General features: G+C 41.5%; 1 long non-coding RNA gene across 1 annotated transcript in view; it reads right to left on the bottom strand.

Annotated features, from left to right (window-relative positions):
• Nucleotides 1-4,470: 4,470 nt before the first annotated feature.
• LOC142141034 (uncharacterized) overlaps nucleotides 4,471-24,303 on the bottom strand; it is a 38,573-nt gene continuing 18,740 nt past the window's right edge. The window contains exon 3 of the long non-coding RNA XR_012688601.1: nucleotides 4,471-4,525. This is a non-coding gene — a long non-coding RNA (uncharacterized LOC142141034). The remainder of the gene's footprint in view (nucleotides 4,526-24,303) is intronic.

Here is a 24,303-nt window from a genome sequence, read left to right as displayed (position 1 = left end):
ATTATATAAAACATAGACCTAAAATTTAAAGACACAAAATAGAACAAAAACAACCCCAAAACAAAAAAGGCCAGATTGGATCTGTAAGTTCTTTCCTGCCATCAAATACTATGGGGTATATAAACTGCAGGTTTGAAAAAGTGGAGATGTTGCCTATAGCAACCAATCAGATTCTAGCTGTCATTTTGTAGAATGTACTAAATAAATGATAACTAGAATCTGATTGATTGCTATAGGCAACATCTCCAATTTTTCAAACCCGCAGATTAGTAAATATACCCCTGGATATTTGCTGGAAAAAATCAAAATGGGGATGTTTAAAGGAAATGTTCTCCTTCAGACACACCATGAAGCACCATCAACCCATTCCCCATACCCCATGCAGCAGTCACATGGTTTTCCTAAGCTGACTCCCACATTACTACATTAAACAGCATCCTTTCCCTTACTGCCAAATGGCCCATCACTGCGAAGATTTCAATAGTAGGGAATTCTGAATGAAGGAAAGCTCTTTAGACATTTGTTAGATGTGTTTCCAGCTCATTGAACTAATCACAGCATGACAAGGACCACGTTCCTCAGTATGCACCTAGACCACACTCATTCCAAATTCCTTTTGGCCGATTTCTGTGATAACAGTGATTGGTCATTGTGAATTTACAAGGAGGATGCTAATTTGGGTAAATTTGGTTGGCAGAATGCCACTGCTTTTATAGCTATATGGAAATGTTTTGGGGAGTGCGGAAGGAAGGACTCTGCAATGTAGAAATGTCTAAAGCTTTCATCTTTGTTCTTTCTCATCATCTCACAAATGTAACAGGCGGAATGTGCCAGTACCTATATTTGTATTTCTCCAGCTTTGGTAATAAATGGCTGTGGACCCTCATCAATCAGTGCAGCTTCTAGAGTGCGAGCGTTTGCTATAAAAACTGCAATCGAGCTGTTTATATAATTGTACAGCTCCTGATAGCAGTGCTATGAATTTTATACATTTTGCTGTGATTGAATAAGGCGTCTGCAGTAATAGAGCACAGCAGGGGACTCATTCCAACACTTCTATCAAATAATCCCCTCCAGAGATAATTTATAAGTCATGAAATAAAAGAGATGTATCTGGAAATTACTGAATTATAAATTATATAATACATTGTGAAGAATAAATGAATTGTACTCTGGGTGTGCAAAAGTAAAAACTGGTGCTGCTGAGTTTAAAATAGGTCTGCTCAATGACTTTTACTATTTCTTTCTTGTTCTGCACTAATATGCTTCCACTGCAGGTTCTATGACAGTCTAATCAGCAACCAGTGTGTTAGGCTTGGTACATACTATGGAAATTTCTTACCAATCTGTTATCTACAACGAAAGTATCTACAGCTGAAGGACCGATCGGTCGGGCGATTTATGCGCACACACTATACACGATTTACCTTCAGATCTGTGCTCTTCATCTGGTTCTATAGTCGTTTAGAGAGTGCCTGAATGAATGAATATTTTTCTTTCATTTGTTAACTGCCAAAATAAACTTTGACTTTTCCACAATGATAATGTCATTATAAATTTCGTTACTTTCTGTGACTCTAAAACAAAATATTCAGTCTCAGACCGAACGGATGAACTATTCCACCTACAACACTCTACATTTATTTACCAGGACACCAGCTGATGTTCATTGCTGAAAAAATCATGACTTTTTAAACTCTATGGAGATCGTGATAATGAGTGCGTACACACTGCTGGATCGGAAGGTGATTGGAACGAGATGATTCGTTTTTCCAACCATCCAAAATAACTGACAACTGGTGCTTTGGAGCGACTATCGGTCATCGTGTAAGGTGTACACACTACTGCGATATTGGGCCAAACGATCGGTTTACTGGTATTTGGTCCGATAATCGTCTGAAAACCCTGTAGTGTGTACCTAGTATTAGCTGCATCATACTCGTTAAGCTTGATACAAGAGAAATAATCCAAGGAACCCTATCTACAGTCTTAAAGGGACCATACTATGAAAGTGTTTACAGCATGAAAAAAGTTTTAATCCAGGCTTAGGACCAAGTGTAGTCACAACAAATTTTTCTCAATTGGAAAAGCAAAAAATCTAATTATGTGCAATCCTGATGTAACAGCAAAACAATTTCAAGAAAACCATGGGTGCTTCAAGACACATAGAAATATAACACCGAACCCCGGGACCGGCTTAAAGTTCTTCAGAGGCCCTCGTGGATGGGGGTCTGGGGATTCCGGATTTCCAACAATACTACCTCTCCGCCCAACTTGCTCAATGCGTTCTATGGTGTGGTTCAGCAAATTCTAGAGTCTGGTCTAAAATTGAGGTGGAATGTCTGGGACTGCTGTCACCGTCCACTTCCCTATGACTCTCCAGGGCTCGTCGCCCAAAACGCTCCCTACTCCATCCAGTCATTTCACACTTCCTATCCTTATGGGACTCCTCAAACGTATGGCCTCTCGCCTCACCCTCTCCTGTGATACGGTTATTTAACTCCCCAGATTTCGCCCCAGGACTTATCCCTAATGCATTTTGTCTGTGGCTCTCGCGGGGAGTCAAATATCTTAATCATCTAACTTCTATGTTTTTCCATCAATTTTATGCCATTCAATCTCGCTTTCACATCCCCTCTGTTATGGTTCTGTTCAAAGACTAATTCCTTATCATTATAGCCACGAAGCCAGAAATGTGATACAAATATTAAACTGTTTATTACAGTGAAAACACAGTCCAGGTGAAAAATAAAGAGAGACCAGTTCAGACTTCATAAATCAACAGACTTCCGGGTATAAGAAAATAGCATGTAAATCAGGGCCATCTTAACAACATTATGGGCCCCCGGGGCAAAGCCGTGCACCGGGGCCCCTATATATATATCTATATCTATATCTATATCTATATCTATATATATATATATATATATATATATAGTGACCCTTGAAGGTTTTTTTTGCAGGTTTTTTCTTTTGCAGGATTATTTATTCTAACTAAGAGCCCTGCCTATGGGGCCCCCTTGCCCATGGGGCCCCCGGGCACCTGCCTATCGTGCCCAATGGAAAAGATGGCCCTGATGTAAATGATAATGAAAATACAGGAGTTGCTTAGTTGAAGCCAGATAACAGCAATAGCCAGGAGTTTTCAAGAATTATAAGTTAAGCTAGGTACACACTACAGTGTTTTCGTCCAATAATCGGCTCAAACAGCCGACATACGACCGCTCGTTCAAAAGTCGGGTCAGTGTGTGCAGTGACATGATGGTCGAAAGTCTGCCCAAATGGACGATTATCGCCTCATTTGGTTGGTCGTACCTTTTAATATTTTCGTTCCAATCTCGTTTCCGCTGTGTAGTGTGTATAAACTTCCGACTGATACACAGCAGTGAGTACGAAATTACAGTCATTGCTCACGACAACATGGCTGTAAAAAGTGGCTAAAGGGACGTCCGCTCTTCCCTTTATCGTCCTAAACAAGGCTAGTGTGTATGCAGTCCATGGACCGAGCGATCGGACCATCAAACGATGTAAAATCGCTCGGCATAAAAAGTTGGTCGAAATTTCTGTAGTGTGTACCCAGCTTTAGTAGTGTGACCAGGCATCAGACAGACATCAGATAGGTTTCCAGGAGATAAGGTACAAATGAGTAACAGGAGCTGGCTAAATAAAAAAAGGATCTCCACAGAAACAGCAAATAACAAAGGAGGTAGTCCAAGGACAAACAAACATTAGCAGGCTCAGGAACATCAATGACCAGCAAGGAAGGATGGAAGAAGCAGGTATATATGTGCGGCCCTCAGGTGTGGGCGATTAAATAGCTGTGCTAGTTAACCCCTGATAGTGAGAAAAGACAAAAAACAACGGCACCTTTGGTGTTCCACGGGTACTGCAGGGTAACATAACAGATTCCACATGAGTCCCAGAGACAGATCATAACAAGCTCAAAACAGTTCTATCAATTTCTTCAGCTACGCCACTATCATGTTATTGTCAAAGCTCGCCCTTCCTCCCGATCACCCACTACCTTTGAATCCCTTTGCCTATGTCAATACTCCACAAAGGGTCTCATCTCTACGTTATACCACAAACTTGCTCTCCCTACTTCAGGCGTCCATGAATTTGCTTGGGAACGCAAGCTTGGTGAAATCCTGTTAGATGACAAATGTTTGGAGATCCATGAGAATGCTCCCTCCAGTTCTATCTGCATCAGAATAAAAGAAAACGTCTATAAGATTTTGTTTCGCTGTTACTATTTGCCTTGCTGGTAATATTTTAAAAAAAAGTAAGGCTGTGTGTTTGTGGGTGGAGGGAAGGGGGGTAAGTTAGATTGGAAATGATAGCATTTCATTGCAATACACTTTAATGCGAGCAGTCATTAAAAAAATGACCACAAAAAAATGAGTATGTTTGCACGATCAAAAGACTTTAAAGAATGGAGGGTAAAAGATGAATTTTCACATACCTTCTTAACAATAAGTATCCATTGTGAACGCAACAACAAGTATCCATTGTGAACGCAGTGCTTCTGAGAAACAAAATGGCACAATAAGCATCCCCCTCTATTATGTAATGGTGTTTGATGACATCAGTGATGTCAGATGTGCAAGGCATTGCAAAACATCCAATCTGAATGGCAGAGATACTGCCGTGTTGGCCATCACTATCATACATCATTTACATCTGGGCCAGGTGATCTGCCCTGTAGCAGGTGCAAAAGATATGGCTGAAAACAAGCATAAGCACACGATTGGAATTAGCCGCATGTACGTGAACACACCCTTTCTGTACATGGTCGCCATTAGTTCGGCTCTTCCCTCTTCCGTTACGCTTCTCCAGTTGTAAGGAATCTCTAGTGTCAGATATGAGCGGATATTAACTCTGTACAACTGCGGTCATTTGCATAAGTTCATTCTGAAAGCTGAGTGAAAGTCAGAATGATTTCCTGAAGCTCAGATGATGGTTAAAATAGGTTCTTATAATGTTTTCCTATTCCAGTGTACTGTAGACACGATGAACTTGTATTGATCGTGTCCATTCTAGTGGGTAAATGTTGGAAATAGTAAAACATATGTTTTTCCTGCTATATGACTATGTATTGTGATGAACAAATTTACCCAGTTGATGTCATTTATGTAAAAAAAAGGAAGAGCTCTGGTCATAAAAAGGTTTTAACACAATACTGTTCTTACTAACTCCAGATACATAAGCAATGTCCTAATTTAATTAATTTTAGGATTATAGAAAGCTAACTGACATATGTATGTATCTTTTGTTGACAATTGAAGAGATATTGCTCAAGATATGGTACATAAAAATAGTCAACAGATTTCCTGCATCCTGTGAGAATGATTTCTGAATAGACACTAAAAGTCACTTCTCTTGTAATGGTACAATTTATGTGTTCCTAGTTGTACGTACAAGGTCTTGTAGTAATGCGTGCTTTTGTTCATTGATTTGGATAAGTGCCAGCCCATGGGCTATACAAACTGTATGTACATTCATATTGGGATCATCATCACCAGTTATTTATACAGCGCCACTAATTCCGCAGCGCTGTACAGAGAACTCATTCACATCAATCCCTGCCCCATTGGAGCTTACAGACGAGAGAGAGAAGAGAGATAGAAAGACATTAAGGTCAATCTGATTAACCTACCAGTATGTTTTTGGAGAGTGGGAGGAAACCGGAGCACCTGGAGGAAACCCACGCAAACACGAGAACATACAAACTCCACAAACATAAGGCCATGGTCAGAAATTGAACTCATGACCCCAGTGCGGCGAGGCAGAAGTGCCAACAATAAGCCACTGTGCTGTCTATTCTTCTATGAACTAGATATCCATGCTGCAGTAATAAAGGTTTGCCTTTCATTGGACTCTGCGTCCTGAAATATTAATTTTCCTTATCAGGTTTGTGGGCATGGGCAGTGTGAATTAGCGCAAGGGACACTGTGCAGCGAGAGTCCGGACTTGGATCAGTCCCAATGTGTGCTCTGGCACTCAACTAAGAATAAGAGAATTTGTATCAAAATAGAATCAGAGCTTACCAATTAGATCTCGATATTCACTTCCCTATGGATTCCCACTCTTCACAGAACCCCTGAGACTAGAACCAAACCTTATCTGCTATAGCTTTCTTGCTTTGAGTTTGGGACAACCCAAAAAGTCAGAAGGATCTCTTTGCTCTCCCCAACAACGAAGATCCAGCCTTTCCTTCAGACACAGATCCGTGTTGGTTTTTTCTGTGGATTCAGCAATACGTACTTTTCTTGAAATGCTTTGTTCCTTTACAGAGTTTTTCTCTTCTTCGAGGATATTTAAAAGCATATCATACACAGGTCATTATCAATTTCTTCAATTTACATAAAGAGCACATGCTACCTTGCCGTACTATGTTGTAGTCTGTCTGCTGGAAGAGAGCCTCTGTGGGAGTATTACTTTCAAATATCTACAAACTGCTACTTGCTTACAGTTCTGGCTCCACCACTCTTGCGCTAGGCTGTGGTCGGTGTAGGTGTGTGCGCGCTACTAACACGAGTTCCCCCACCTAGTAATACTAGAGATAAGTAGTACTTATCTTTGCGTAGTTGTGGAACACAGGCTGTAGGAGACTGCCATGGTGTGGTTTTGTGGCTATTGTCCTCATAGTTTGATTATTGTGGTGGTGTCGTGGTTCATGGAAGGCTTCGAGCTGGAGGAAAAGTTATGTAAAGAGGTGACCAATGGGAGGGTAATAGTCCAATGTAGGTATCCGGGGTCTGTGATGAAGGAAGTTAATAGAGTAATGTGGGAGGGGGGGAGCTGAGGGGTAAGTTAATGAGGGGTAATAAGCCAAATGTCAATAAATATGTGCTCGAGATTGTGTAGAAACAGCTCAGTAATAGTTCACACATCATCATCATTTATTTATATAGCGCCACTGATTCCGCAGCGCTGTACAGAGAACTCACTCGCATCAGTCCCTGCCCCATTGGAGCTTACAGTCTAAATTCCCTAACATACATACACAGACAGACAGAGAGATAGACTAGGGTCAATTTTGATAGCAGCCAATTAACCTACCAGTATGTTTTTTTTGGAGTGTGGGAGGAAACCGGAGCACCTGGAGGAAACCCACACAAACACGGGGAGAACATACAAACTCCACACAGATAAGGCCATTGTTGGGAATTGAACTCATGACCCCAGTGCTGTGAGGCAGATGTGCTAACCACAAAGCCAAAGTGCTTCTTCGTACAAAGTGACAGCCTCCCTTCAAACTTGGTGCTGAAACCGGGGAAACAAGACAGGGGAAAGACGCCTATAGTGTAGCATTTTAAGGAAGTATAGGTCCCAAAACCAAGGTGTGTGCAAATGTGTACCCGATAAATACTTGAACGTGTGCTCATCAGTACAAGATGCCTAGTCAGACATGCCCAGGTCATAAGAGGTGAATGGAAAGTCTCTCCTTTGGTCACTGAGCAGTCCTAGCTAGGCTGATTGGTTTAGTAAACATTTGATCAAGTTTAGTGGAAAGTCATTACTGCACATTCTTTGTTTGCAAAGTTCTAGTAATACATTTTTAGGTAGATATGCATTTTAGGGGGATCACCTTCCCTGGATTACTTCAGATGTAGTTGACTTGCAATAATTATATTATACCACTTCATGGATGCCTCGTGGAAGTTATGGGAAGTAAATGACTCTTCGAGAGATCTACATGATTGCCTACACTTGCAGAATGTATCCACTAGATTTACATTATTACATGCATATGCGGAATACATGCACTAGATCTACATGATTACATGCAGAATACATGTACTAGATGTACATGATTACATGCACATGCAGAATGCATGCACTAGATGTACATGATTACCTACACTTGCAGAATGTATGCACTAGATTTACATTACATGCATATGCGGGATACATGCACTAGATCTACATGATTACATGCAGAATACATGTACTAGATCTACATGATTACATGCACACACAGAATACATGCATTTGATCTACATTATTACATGCCAAATGCATGCACTAGATGTACAGGATTACCTGGACATGCATAATACATGCACTATATGTACATTATTACATGCAGAATACATGCATAAGATGTACATGATTGCATGCACACACAGAATACATGCACTAGATGTACATAATTACATGCACACACAGAATACATGCACTAGATGTACATGATTACATGCACACACATAATACATGCACTAGATGTACATAATTACATGCATACACAGAATACATGCACTAGATGTACATGATTACATGCACTTGCAGAATGTATGCACTATATTTACATTATTACATGCATATGCGGAATACATGCACTAGATCTACATGATTACATGTAGAATACATGCACTAGATCTACATGATTACATGCACACACAGAATACATGCATTCAATCTACATTATTACATGCACATGCAGAATATATGCACTAGATCTACATGATTACATGCACATGCAGAATACATGCACTAGGAAAACACGAGCTCAAAAGCCCAATATTACTCCTTATACTAAGAAACAAATCATTCTACACTTGGCCTCAAAGTTGCATTATTATCTTTTATTAGGTCTATAAATCAGTGATACATACATGTAGCAATAACTGCAATATAATGACATTTTATGCTGTAATTACTTGGGCAAATGGCATGTGAATTGACTGATGGAATTGCTCCATCTCTAATTCATTGCTATTTCTGAAACAACATTAAAATCCAATAAAACCATAACAATATGTTGAAGGTGGAGAAAAGTAGGAGCCGGAACTAACTGGCGATCATCCAATTCACAACTTTCTGCTAACTGCAGGTAGAGATCCCCTTTCACATATTATAAATCTGTGCAGGACAAGACTTCTTATGTATGCTGTACTGCAGAGGACGGGTGGGAATGGATTGCCATCTTGTCTGTGTACACACAATGAAAGCTGAGGTCCTACATTTGAAACTAGTTTACCCAGCACGTTATCTTTGATGTGCCATGATGACTACAACAGAACTTTTTTCTTCTCTTTTTCTAAGTCTATTTAAACTGTGTGACCAATATGACCATACACACATTTAACCAAATTGGACAGATCCAGTTGCTAACTGCAGAGACTGAGTTACCAGATCACAGGTGCCGAGTTAGTGCAGTGGGCTGATAACTGTGTCATTTTACATGAAGAACGTTAACAACCCAGATTAACAGGCAGTCCGGAACAATATCTGGATAATGATCAGGATTGATGGTCATTTTGAGCAAAGAATGGAACTGGTGACCAATTGGTCTGAAATACCAAATTGTCATTCCAAAATACTGTGTATACATGTTACATTGCTGATAACAGTAGTGATCAGGGTTATTCTGGCAGTTGTTTGCAAAGTGTAGCCTTTGAAGCCATTATTAAAGTGATAAGTAGCTGACAAGCTTAATATTAACAAGCCTATGAAAAGTAAACCTTGCCACTTGCATACTGTGTAAAGCAATTACTGGAAAGGAAATTGAATATAGAGAACAGGTCACACAGATAACTTGCTTATGCAGTTTTATGATCATCATATAATGTTCCACTTAAACAGACGTGATGCAAACAAAACTAATGGGCTATATTACTGTTATCTGCTATTCTTAAGTAAGAGATAAACCACACTAAAAAAATATATCACTCTGCTTCCCACTCCAGGGGGTATATTTACTAAACTGTGGGTTTGAAAAAAGGAGATGTTGCCTATAGCAACCAATCAGATTCTGGTTATCATTTATTTAGTACATTCTACAAAATGATATCTAGAATCTCATTGGTTGCTATTGGCATCATCTCCACTTTTTGAAACCTGCAGTTTAGTAAATATATCCTAAGATCAGACGACACTGCCCCTACCAGCTAATCAGAAACCGAGGTTTCCCCATGACGTATGATTGTTCTTGTACCAGCCACCAGAGCTATTGCTGCCAAGTTCACCTTCTGCACTAAGTATTCCAACGCCACCATGTTAGGAGCTATTGAAAGCTGCTCTTCCAGGGGTACAAATGGCTTCAGACTGGTTGCCAGATCACACCAGCTCGGACAAAGCCTGCTAAGAAGCTCTTCTGTGGCACTGCATTTTGGCAATTAACATGGTCACTCCTCGGACAGCCTTACCACTGGCACTCTGTCCACTGGGATCCGACAACCCATTTTATAATAAAAACAAGATGAAAAATGGTATGAGTGTTTTTTTAGTGCACATGAAATAAACATACCATAAATAGATTTTTTTGCATGTGGAAAAAAAATCCCAGGCATTATAACCACAGAATCACCAAAAAAACACTTATAACCAGTAACCCTATTTGTGCTACAGTAAATTCTTTTTAAGGGAATGCAGACAGTGTAACATTTTTATCTTTGTGATTTGGACACTGGGGGGAGGTTTGTCCTTTTGTGCTCTTTACCTCTGTCTGATCTGTAATCTTGATTACTCTGCTGAGATCTTAATAAATAATTTACTGGAAGACTGAAATGAGCCTTCAACTAGTGTTGCCAATTGTCTTCATCTTTCTGCCCATCACCGATATGGAGGAGCAGCAGCTTCAAAGTATGGGGGCACCGTGGGGAAATGGAGAAGATTGAATGAGTGATATTATGTCACTCATTCAGTGCTTTAGACATTCTTTAAACTTTGGCCCCCTAGTCGACCTCCTAGGGTCTTGCGACAGTCCTGGAAACATTGTCATTAGTTTACCCAAATGCACTGTATGGGATGCCTACATACCAGAAGGTGCTTCCATGCTGTATGCAAGTCAACCAATTTCATGTGGCATGAGTATTTCATATGTGTTTTAAAAAGTGAATATGTAGATAAGTATGTGACCACACATACACACCATTCAGCGTTACTTGCCCTGTGTTACAATTCATCTCCCTAGGCCACTTTCATCATCATTTACTTATATAGCGCCAACATATTCCGTAGCGCTTTACAATTGGGGACAAACATAGTAAACTAATAAACAAACTGGGTAAAACAGACAAAGAGGTGAGAAGCCCTGCTCGCAAGCTTACAATCTATGGGATTGTTGCCCCCCATCCTCTCTTTCAAGATAGAGATCCATGGCCCATTCTACCCCATTTATCCTCTATATAAAAGAAAGAAGTGTATTTTACCAGTAATCTTAAATCATCTTTGTTTCTTTTATGGTAACAGGTGCACAAATATAAAGTGGTAAGATGATGAAACAAAGACTAATTCTGCCCCCTGGCCCAGGCCTATGTGGCTGCACTATTCCCAACATGCTCCCACCATGCGATTGGGGCAATCACCCACCATAGCTGCAATCTTCACCCCACTAAATTGTGACTGCACTATACGCAACATGCTCCCACCATGCGATCGGGGCAATCACCCCCCATTGCTGCAATCTTCACCCCACTAACTTGTGACTGCACTATACGCAACATGCTCCCACCATGCGATCGGGGCAATCACCCCCCATTGCTGCAATCTTCACCCCACTAACTTGTGACTGCACTATTCGCAACATGCTCTCACCATGCGATCGGGGCAATTACCCCCCCATAGCTGCAATCTTCACCCCACTAAATTGTGACTGCACTATACGCAACATGCTCCCACCATGCGATCGGAGCAATTACCCCCCCATAGCTGCAATCTTCATCCCACTAAATTGTGGTGAAGAGGTCCGATCATCATGGGACTGGGGGAATTGCCAATCGGGGTCAAGCAATCAGAGTGAAATAGGGGCTTGGCTGTGCAAAATTGTCCCCCCCAAAAAAAGTCTAGGGGGTAAATGTATCATACCCCGGTTTTGTCAACTCCCATGAGTTGGGCATCTTCGCAGCTTAAATTTAAAGCGGCGCTGCCTGGTAAAGGGAAACTACCCTTTACAAGGCAGCGCCGCTTTAAATTTAAGCTGCCAAGACGCCCAACTCGCGGGAGTTGACAAAACCGGGGTATGATACATTTACCCCTAGGTCTACCCCTGGCTCCTGTTGTGGATAGTGCAGAGTCTAATTAATTTCTCTACATACGCTGAATCACTATCAATGTTTAGTAGAGAGTTTACTATACTGTATATGAGGGTACCCCTCATGTAGCAAATAGGACACCTTCTTCCCCTGTCATTGCCTGAAGCCAGGATCTGGACCACACCACTTATCAGAAGCCACAGCTGACAACCACTTTCAGTAAAAATTAGTTTAACAAGTCAGCTTGAGATGAAAAATTCAGTTTTAACATTTTGCATTTAGTTTTTCTAGTCTTTGATGTACTTTTTAAGACTATTCTATAATAAATTGAGTCGTTTTGGAGTAATTGCATGCAATTTGGATTTTGGGCCACCAAACTAAATAAAAGGTGGGGAGGGGGGGGTTCTTTTTTTTTTTTTTTATATAGAGTCAATCGATAACAAAACCAGTTTAGAGACAGTTTTACTTCATGTTTGCCGACTCTACTTTTATGTAATCACCACAAAAAAAAATATTCAATCCAGAATCATAAGCAGGTTCCTCTCTGTCTACACATTTAGTAACTGTATTAGGACAAATCTTTACATAAAAGAAATAATGTATTATTATCTTTTATAAAGTACCAGTATATTATGCAGAACTTTATTGAGTTCTTTAATCCCACTGGAGCTTACAAACTAAATGATCTACCACACAAACACACACAGTAGTGTTTATTTAGTCAGAAGTCCATTACTCTCAGTGGCGCACGCAGGGGGGGTTTCTGAGTCTCCAGAAACCCCCCCCCTGCGCTAACTAAATGGCCGCAATAGCTGCACTGTCCTATACAGCAGCCGCGGCGCTGTCAAAGAAGCGTCCGCGGCGGTGCTGTAGTGTATACAGCACCGCCGCGGACGCTTCTTAGACAGCGCCGCGGCTGCTGTATATGACAGCGCTGAAGAAACGGAGCTGCTGCGCATGCGCAGCAGCTCTCGCGGGGGGTGAGACAATCCTCCGTTCGCCCCTGACTCTACCAGTATGTGTGCATTTGTAATGTATGTCTAATATATTGTTTTGCTTCCCTTATAGAAAACCTCTAGCACTAGATGCATTTGCAGACAGGTCTTAGTTGAAAGGAGAGTTAAAAAACAATGCCTTATCTGTAGGGCCTGGTTATAACAGCCAGTGCGTGACAGCGGGAGAATGCAGCACTCCAGCTAGAATGAGTTGTGTGACAACACTGCATTGTTTTACAGTTGTTACGGATGTGTTGGCTCATGTGGAAATCTATGGGGCTAAATACCTAAATGTCCATGTAACATGTTCTTTTATTTGAGTCTGTCCTAAATGTGTGCGACAGAGTGATAATTTCCATGACTTAACAATGAATACACAGCACTTTTTTTGTCCATCAATTTCCTTATCACAGTAAACACTAAAATAAACATAATGTAGCACTCTGTCCAATTTGAATTTGAGAAACAGTAAGAAGCAACAATGAAAGTTAAACGGTAGTCTGTTCAACAAGAGGGAAAAACAATGCAAAACAAAGAACGTAACGGTAACATTAGCTCTAAAACAGTGTCTGTCATCCCTGATTCTTTACTACAACCAGCAGTGCCGGTTGTATAAGGAGTTTGTCTAGAATGTGGTCATACAGGCATGAGCTGAAATAGGGCTGATCATAAGTCATTACTTACTGTATGATATGTGTTGCTATATGTACAGGCATTCTGGAAAGTGAGATATTAAGAGACTGCCAAAACCCAGGTAAACCCTATCTTTTATAATTATCGCTAATCATCTAGCAGTGGTGATGAAGTATACTTTACTTTTTAATTATTAATAACTGTAACATAGCTGGAGGAGTGTGTCCAAGTAGTTAGATTCAAAGAGTTGAATCTTGCACAGTGGGGCAGCACAGTGGCTCAGTGGTTATCACTTCTACCTCACAGCACTGGGGTCATGAGTTTGATTCCTGACCATGGCCTTATCTGTGTGGAGTTTGTGTGTTCTCCCTACACGTAGGTTTCCTCTCACACTCCAAAAACATACTGGTAGGTTAATTGGCAGCTATAAAATTTAACTGTGTGTGTATGTTAGGGAATTTAGACTGTAAGCTCCAATAGGGCAGGAACTGATGTGAGTGAGTTCTCTGTACAGTGCTGCAGAATTAGTGGCGCTATATAAATAGATGTTGATATTTGGGATTGTGCATTAAAAGTGACCTGATTTGCACAGGTACCACTGTAATATATATGACACAAATTTCTTATATCCCTGTTTTTAATAAAAGTATAACAGTGGGCAGTAACAACAAACATGTAACGAGGATAGGGAGCAAGACTCAGGGGAACATACAAGTGGGTAAGAGGGAGCAATATAGAATGTACCATCATTGTGTATTTCTCAGTATGTGATTATTTTATGTGTCTATGTGCTGCTATTACAAATATTATATTGTACCTTGGGTGACATATCATGGTATAGCGAGCATGGCATAGTGAAAAGGGGGTGTGACCTTAGATTTCGCAATTCGGGGCATAAATACATAGCACTGTGCCCAGGAGGTGACAATACACTTTTTAAGTAACAGCATAACTTCTGATTTACAAATATGGTTGTTGACACAAACATAAATTATTTTTTGACACTGGTGATATTTACAAATCTAAATATCAAATTAATTAATTTGCTATAATGGCACTCAGTAAAGCTTCATATTTATTGCATGGAGAATTAGTTCTGCAAGAAAGGTGTGGAACATATGTAATTTAAGTAGCATTTGTAATGAATACACTTGCATTGTCAACTTCCAGCCACACTATCGGACTGCTCCGTAAGCCATAATTGATCACACCACACAGGAAGATTTCATCCAAAAGGGCTACCTATAGCCTGTGATCCTGCTGGCCAGATAGGCCAATGTGAGTCACATTTAGGATGCAGTGTTAGATTGAGCTCTCAAATTTGGGTTGCCCTTGTCTTGGGAGCTTATGTTGGTTATAGCTGCACTACCACCTATGAAACATTTTGCCAAAAGGTTACATCTCCACCTATCCAGACATGAAGCCGTTTTTACCGGGCAGCAAATTGATATTTCTTAACCATATTTAAATGGTTGCAGAGGGGAGAATGGGGTGTGAGTGTGAAGACTAATCTTTTTATTCCAGCACTCCTGCCTTCCCTGTCTATGGTCCAGGTTGCGAGACAGACGTTAGAGTCCCAGGAAAAACGCCTGCATGGGGCAGCGGCTGAACTCTGGCTAGGAGGAGCCGTAAAGCAGCTTTAACGGTTTTAAGAGAGAGGTAATTTAAAAATAAAAACAAAAAACTGTGGCGGCATAGTATAGATTTTACATATCTGTATCCACTTACCTACTATCATCATCATCATCATTTATTTATATAGCACCAGCAGAATCCGTAGCGCATTACAATTAGGAACAAACAGTAATAAAACAATACTGGGTAATACATACATACAGAGAGGTAAGAGGACCCTGCTCACAAGCTTACAATCTATGAGACAATGGTTTCATACACAAGGGTAAGTTCTACATCCTATTGAATATTTGTCTAGCTAGAATGCAAAGGTTACAAAGTAATTAGTGAGCTGTATTCTCAGTCACACAACTATGTTGGTCAGAGAGTTGTTGTCTTGTGTTAGCTGTGTAGAGGGTGGTAATAGGGTAACCTAGGGAGATTAAGAGGGTGGTTGAGGAATATTATAAGCTTGTCTGAAGAGGTGGGTTTTCAGAGAACGCTTGAAGGTTTGTAGAATAGAGGAATGTCTTGGGGTGCGAAGGAGTGAAATTCATAAAGTGGGTGCAGACCGAAAAAAGGTCCTGTAACCAAGAATGGGAGGAAGTGATGAGAGTTGAAAAGAGACACAGATCTTGTGCAGAACGGAGGTGTTGAGTTGGGAGATATTTTGAGACAAGTAAGGAGATGTATGTTGGTGTAATTTTGTTGATGGCGTTGTATGTTTGTAGAAGAATTCTATATTGGATTCATTGAAAAACAACAGGCGACTAATGTAGAGACTGAGAGTGACTCAGCAGATGTAAAACGATTTGCAAGGAAATTCTAGCCGCTGCGTGCAAAATAGATTGATGGGGCTCGGGTCTGAATTTGGGAAGACCAGTAAGGAGGGAATTACAAATAGTCGATGCAGGAGATGATGAGTGCGTGAATTAAAGTTTTTGCGGTATCTTGTGTGAGATATGTGCGTATTCTGGAAATGTTCTTTAGATGTATGCAGCATGGTGTAAATATAGAGTTGATTTGGGGAACAAAGGATAGTTGCAAGTCAAGGATTACACCTAGACAGCGAGCTAGTTGGGTGGGATTTATGGCCATGTTCTTAACAGAAATCGAATTGTCAGGCAGTAAGCTTCTATTGTTGGGTGAGAATATTATTAATTCTGGAAAGATTGAGTTTAGTTGGCGAGAGGACATCCAAGATGAAATGGCAGAAAGACAGTCAGTAATGTGAGACAACACAGATGATGAGAGATCAGGAACGGATAGATAAATTTGTATATTATCCGCATAGAGATGATACTGAAATCCAAAAGGAGCTTATTAGTTTGCCTAGAGAAGTGGTGTAGATAGAGAATAGCAGACGACCTAGGACTGAGCCTTGTGGTACTCCAACTGAAGCGGAGTGGTGGTTGTTCCAGAGAAATTAACACTGAAAGAGTGGTTAGATAGGAAGGATGAGAACCAGGATTGGACAGTATCTTGAAGACCTAGGGATTGTAGCATCTGTATAAGGAGAGAGTGGTCAACAGTGTCAAATGCAGCAGAGAGATCCAGGAGAATTAGAAGAGAGTAATCCCCTCTAGTTTTAGCCGTGATCAGATCATTGACAACCTTGGACAGCACAGTCTCTGTGAAGTGTTGAGAGCTAAAGCCTGATTGAAGAGGATCCAACAGGTTGTTTGCAAAAAGGATACGTGTGATGCGAGTGTAGGCAATTCGCTCGAGAAGTTTGCAGGTGCTTGGAAGCTTAGAGATGGGGCGGTAATTTGAGAGAGTTTGGGTCAGAATTTAGTTTTTTTTAGAATAGGAGTAATCACTACGTGCTTGAATAGTGATGGAAAGATACTGATAGAGAGAGATTGATTACATATTTTAGTTAGAGGTGGAATGAGCACGAGACGGGGACCTACCAATTTGTGAGGGTATCGGATCAAGAGGACATGAGGTAGAGTAGAAAGATAAGAAGAGTGTAGAAATTTCCTCTTCATTTGTGGACTCAAATGAAGAGAGGGTGTCAGAGGATGACGGGAAGGACCTGAGCTGATTGCTAGTCAAGGGAAATTATACCATTTCAAGTCTGATCTTATCAATCTTGCCCTTGAAATAGGAAGCAAGATCCTGGGCACTAATGGTAGTCAGAGGGTTTGGGGTGGGAAAAGTGAGAAGAGATTTAAATGTGTTAAGAAGGCGTTTGGGGTTGGAAGCCTGAGCATAGATGAGAGAATGGAAGTATGCTTGTTTAGCAGTGTCCAGAGCACTTCAATAGGAGTGGTAGAAAGCAGTATATGTGCTGAAATCATCTCCTAACCTTAGATGAGAAATGTCATATGAAGGCAAAATCATTAATAATATAGCTTTATTTTATGTAACAGTGCAAACCAATCAAATATGCTATACCCTAAAATCAAAGTTAGTCAAAGTTTAAAAAACAAACAATAAAGATTTTTTTCACTCCTCCTGCCATCTGAACAAATAATTGTATCGACTCCATTATAGTGATTGCTATTGCATGGCCATACATAGGTTAGCTGATGTTTGATATGACAATTAATATATTACCACAATTCAAAGCGTGGCATCCTTTTATGACTCTATTCTAAATCGTTTATTGTATATAACCATAGAATGCTGTAGAATCAGTGATGATTCTTTTTAAACAGCAGAAGTGATGTGTGTTTGTAAATCTATGGAGAATGTCTGACCACATATTACAGCTGTCTGCCCTGTAGTTATGACATACCCTGAGAGTAGCCTGTGATACAGCATTTGTGTGACTTGTCCTGTGTGTGTAGACTTTGACCTTTCCAACGCTGTGTCTCCCTCCCCCTTAGGCAGGGAGAAGGAACCTAATCTGCTGAGTGAGCAGGGAGCTGGGAAGGTTTTCTGTGCTAAATGTCAATGCACTGATAGCCTTTAGCTGGCTAAACAGTCATTATGATCCACAAGCCTTTACCCCTGCATTTGTAATCAAACTCTTGCAGTCACCACATTGCAGAGTATGACCTAGCAACACAAATCTGCATCTGAGTGTGCAAATCCCAGTGTGTCCCTGTACTGCACACTGTCTCGTTGCCACCATAAGGCCCTGGATGCACCCTCTAACAGGTATCAAATACACATTGCAGGAATAGTGCTGGGATCAGGGATCACAGTGGATACTAAAATAGAACTTGACCTTTCATACAGAGAGACATTTTAGGTTGTAGTTTCACTTCCTCTGACATAATTACATACTTACAAACTTTTTGTATATCTGATTATATTGATCGAATTAAATTATATTATAAATGTAAAATATAGGTGCATTTTAAATACATATTCTCTTTACATCAGAGAATCCCACATTGAGTTCTGAGACTCTTAATACTGCAAGCATTTAAGTTCACCTCACCTGAGCATGAGCAGGCAATACAAACACTGGAACAGGTGTATTTGTTAGAATGATAACTTGACTAAGTTCCAATACATTTTCCATGGATGCTAGGACGTACCAGGAGAACAAATGACCGCTGTCTAACCCTATGCAAAATTAATTTTGGTACTTGTTAATTATGTGGGCATCTCTTAAAACTGAAGTGCCACTCTGACATGGGCTCGGCACACCTCCATATGATTATCTTGAGCAAGCGGGAAGCCAGATGAGTTACAGAATTACAGGTGTGGGGGTGCAGAATGAATTACAGGAGAGAAGAGGGAATAGAAGAAATTACAGTTGAAAGGAGTATGGGGAGAATGAATTACAGAATTACAGGGGAGATGAGGAGGAGAATGAATTACGGCGAGCAAGGAAGGGGAAATGAACTACGGAGGAGAGGAGTATGGGGAGAATGAATTACGGGGGAGAGGAGTACGGGAAAAATGAATTACGGGGGAGACGAGTATGGGAAAAATGAATTACGGGAGAGAGGAGTATGGGGAGAATGAATTACGGGGGAGAGGAGTATGGGGAGAATGAATTACGAGAGATAGGAGTATGGTGAGAATGAATTATGGGGGAGAATGAATAACAGGGAAGAGGAGTATGGGGAGAATGAATTACGGGGAAGGGGAATATGGGGAAAATGAGTTACGGGGAAGAGGAGTATGGGGAGAATGAATTACGGGGAAAAGGAGTATGGAGAGAATGAATTACGAGATAGAAGTATGGGGAGAATGAATTACGGGGGAGAGGAGTATGGGGAAGAGTATGGGGAGAATGAATTACGGGGAAGAGAAGTATGGAGAGAATGAATTAGGAGGGAGAGGAGTATGGGGAGAATGAATTACGAGAGATAGGAGTATGGGGAGAATGAATTACGGGGGAGAATGAATTACGGGGAGAGGAGTATGGGAGAATGAATTACGGGGAAGAGGAGTATGGAGAGAATGAATTAGGAGGGAGAGGAGTATGGGGAGAATGAATTACGAGAGATAGGAGTATGGGGAGAATGAATTATGGGGGAGAATGATTTACAGAGAAGAGGAGGAGTAGAATGAATTACAGGGAAGAGAAGTATGGGGAGAATGAATTACGGGGAAGGGGAATATGGGAAAAATGAATTACGGGGAAGAGGAGTATGGGGAGAATGAATTACGGGGAAGAGGAGTATGGAGAGAATGAATTAGGAGGGAGAGGAGTATGGGGAGAATGAATTACGAGAGATAGGAGTATGGGGATAATGAATTACGGGGGAGAATGAATTACAGGGAAGAGGAGGGGGAGAATGAATTATGGGGGAGAATGAATTACAGGGAAGAGAGTATGGGGGAATGAATTACGGGGAAGGGGAATATGGGAAAAATGAATTATGGGGAAAATGAATTACGGGGAAGAGGAGTATGGGGAGAATGAATTACGAGAGATAGGAGTATGGGGAGAATGAATTATGGGGGAGAGGAGTATGGGGGAAGAGTATGGGGAGAATGAATTATGGGGAAGAGAAGTATGGAGAGAATGAATTAGGGGGGAGAGGATTATGGGGAGAATGAATTACGAGAGATAGGAGTATGGGGAGAATGAATTATGGGGGAGAATGAATTACAGGGAAGAGGAGGAGTAGAATGAATTACAGGGAAGAGGAGTATGGGGAGAATGAATTACGGGGAAGGGGAATATGGGAAAAATGATTTACGGGGAAGAGGAGTATGGGGAGAATGAATTACGGGGAAGAGGAGTATGGGGAGAATGAATTACGGGGAAGAGGAGTATGGGGCGAATGAATTACGGGGGAGAATGAATTACGGGGAAAATGAATTACGGGGGAGAATGAATTACGGGGGAGGATGAATTACGGGGGAGAATGAATTACGGGAAGAGGAGTATGGGGAGAATGAATTACGGGGAAGGGGAATATGGGGAGAATGAATTACGGGGAAGAGGAGTATGGGGAGAATGAATTACGGGGAAGAGGAGTATGGGGAGAATGAATTACGAGAGATAGGAGTATGGGGAGAATGAATTACGGGGGAGAGGAGTATGGGAAAAATTAATTACGGGGGAGACGAGTATGGGAAAAATGAATTACGGGAGAGAGGAGTATGGGGAGAATGAATTACGGGGAGAGGAGTATGGGGAGAATGAATTACGAGAGACAGGAGTATGGTGAGAATGAATTATGGGGGAGAATGAATAACAGGGAAGAGGAGGTGGAGAATGAATTATGGGGGAGAATGAATTACAGGGAAGAGGAGTATGGGGAGAATGAATTACGGGGAAGGGGAATATGGGGAAAATGAGTTACGGGGAAGAGGAGTATGGGGAGAATGAATTACGGGGAAGAGGAGTATGGAGAGAATGAATTACGAGATAGAAGTATGGGGAGAATGAATTACGGGGGAGAGGAGTATGGGGAAGAGTATGGGGAGAATGAATTACGGGGAAGAGAAGTATGGAGAGAATGAATTAGGAGGGAGAGGAGTATGGGGAGAATGAATTACGAGAGATAGGAGTATGGGGAGAATGAATTACGGGGGAGAATGAATTACGGGGAGAGGAGTATGGGAGAATGAATTACGGGGAAGAGGAGTATGGAGAGAATGAATTAGGAGGGAGAGGAGTATGGGGAGAATGAATTACGAGAGATAGGAGTATGGGGAGAATGAATTATGGGGGAGAATGAATTACAGGGAAGAGGAGGAGTAGAATGAATTACAGGGAAGAGGAGTATGGGGAGAATGAATTACGGGGAAGGGGAATATGGGAAAAATGAATTACGGGGAAGAGGAGTATGGGGAGAATGAATTACGGGGAAGAGGAGTATGGAGAGAATGAATTAGGAGGGAGAGGAGTATGGGGAGAATGAATTACGAGAGATAGGAGTATGGGGATAATGAATTACGGGGGAGAATGAATTACAGGGAAGAGGAGGGGGAGAATGAATTATGGGGGAGAATGAATTACAGGGAAGAGAGTATGGGGGAATGAATTACGGGGAAGGGGAATATGGGAAAAATGAATTATGGGGAAGAGGAATATGGGGAAAATGAATTACGGGGAAGAGGAGTATGGGGAGAATGAATTACGAGAGATAGGAGTATGGGGAGAATGAATTATGGGGGAGAGGAGTATGGGGGAAGAGTATGGGGAGAATGAATTACGGGGAAGAGAAGTATGGAGAGAATGAATTAGGGGGGAGAGGAGTATAGGGAGAATGAATTACGAGAGATAGGAGTATGGGGAGAATGAATTACGGGGAGAATGAATTACGGGGAGAATGAATTATGGGGGAGAATGAATTACGGGGGAGAATGAATTACGGGGGAGAATGAATTACGGGGGAGAATGAATTACGGGAAGAGGAGTATGGGGAGAATGAATTACGGGGAGAGGAGTATGAGGAGAATGAATTACGGGGAAGGGGAATATGGGGAAAATGAATTACGGGGAAGGGGAATATGGGGAAAATGAATTACGGGGAAGAGGAGTAAAGGGAGAATGAATTACGGGGAAAAGGAGTATGGAGAGAATGAATTACGAGATAGAAGTATGGGGAGAATGAATTACGGGGGAGAGGAGTATGGGGAAGAGTATGGGGAGAATGAATTACGGGGAAGAGAAGTATGGAGAGAATGAATTAGGAGGGAGAGGAGTATGGGGAGAATGAATTACGAGAGATAGGAGTATGGGGAGAATGAATTACGGGGGAGAATGAATTACGGGGGAGAATGAATTACGGGGAGAGGAGTATGGGAGAATGAATTACGGGGAAGAGGAGTATGGAGAGAATGAATTAGGAGGGAGAGGAGTATGGGGAGAATGAATTACGAGAGATAGGAGTATGGGGAGAATGAATTATGGGGGAGAATGATTTACAGAGAAGAGGAGGAGTAGAATGAATTACAGGGAAGAGAAGTATGGGGAGAATGAATTACGGGGAAGGGGAATATGGGAAAAATGAATTACGGGGAAGAGGAGTATGGGGAGAATGAATTACGGGGAAGAGGAGTATGGAGAGAATGAATTAGGAGGGAGAGGATTATGGGGAGAATGAATTACGAGAGATAGGAGTATGGGGATAATGAATTATGGGGGAGAATGAATTACAGGGAAGAAAGTATGGGGGAATGAATTACGGGGAAGAGGAGGAGTAGAATGAATTACAGGGAAGAGGAGTATGGGGAGAATGAATTACGGGGAAGGGGAATATGGGAAAAATGAATTACGGGGAAGAGGAGTATGGGGAGAATGAATTACGGGGAAGAGGAGTATGGAGAGAATGAATTAGGAGGGAGAGGAGTATGGGGAGAATGAATTACGAGAGATAGGAGTATGGGGATAATGAATTACGGGGGAGAATGAATTACAGGGAAGAGAGTATGGGGGAATGAATTACGGGGAAGGGGAGTATGGGGAGAATGAATTACGAGAGATAGGAGTATGGGGAGAATGAATTACGGGGGAGAGGAGTATGGGAAAAATTAATTACGGGGGAGACGAGTATGGGAAAAATGAATTACGGGAGAGAGGAGTATGGGGAGAATGAATTACGGGGAGAGGAGTATGGGGAGAATGAATTACGAGAGACAGGAGTATGGTGAGAATGAATTATGGGGGAGAATGAATAACAGGGAAGAGGAGGTGGAGAATGAATTATGGGGGAGAATGAATTACAGGGAAGAGGAGTATGGGGAGAATGAATTACGGGGAAGGGGAATATGGGGAAAATGAGTTACGGGGAAGAGGAGTATGGGGAGAATGAATTACGGGGAAGAGGAGTATGGAGAGAATGAATTACGAGATAGAAGTATGGGGAGAATGAATTACGGGGGAGAGGAGTATGGGGAAGAGTATGGGGAGAATGAATTACGGGGAAGAGAAGTATGGAGAGAATGAATTAGGAGGGAGAGGAGTATGGGGAGAATGAATTACGAGAGATAGGAGTATGGGGAGAATGAATTACGGGGGAGAATGAATTACGGGGAGAGGAGTATGGGAGAATGAATTACGGGGAAGAGGAGTATGGAGAGAATGAATTAGGAGGGAGAGGAGTATGGGGAGAATGAATTACGAGAGATAGGAGTATGGGGAGAATGAATTATGGGGGAGAATGAATTACAGGGAAGAGGAGGAGTAGAATGAATTACAGGGAAGAGGAGTATGGGGAGAATGAATTACGGGGAAGGGGAATATGGGAAAAATGAATTACGGGGAAGAGGAGTATGGGGAGAATGAATTACGGGGAAGAGGAGTATGGAGAGAATGAATTAGGAGGGAGAGGAGTATGGGGAGAATGAATTACGAGAGATAGGAGTATGGGGATAATGAATTACGGGGGAGAATGAATTACAGGGAAGAGGAGGGGGAGAATGAATTATGGGGGAGAATGAATTACAGGGAAGAGAGTATGGGGGAATGAATTACGGGGAAGGGGAATATGGGAAAAATGAATTATGGGGAAGAGGAATATGGGGAAAATGAATTACGGGGAAGAGGAGTATGGGGAGAATGAATTACGAGAGATAGGAGTATGGGAAGAATGAATTATGGGGGAGAGGAGTATGGGGGAAGAGTATGGGGAGAATGAATTACGGGGAAGAGAAGTATGGAGAGAATGAATTAGGGGGGAGAGGAGTATAGGGAGAATGAATTACGAGAGATAGGA

This window comes from Mixophyes fleayi, chromosome 2, assembly GCF_038048845.1.
Source record: "Mixophyes fleayi isolate aMixFle1 chromosome 2, aMixFle1.hap1, whole genome shotgun sequence".
Lineage (NCBI taxonomy): Eukaryota > Metazoa > Chordata > Amphibia > Anura > Limnodynastidae > Mixophyes > Mixophyes fleayi.
Note: the sequence above shows the minus strand (reverse complement) of the source record. Positions and strands in the feature narration are given on the sequence as shown.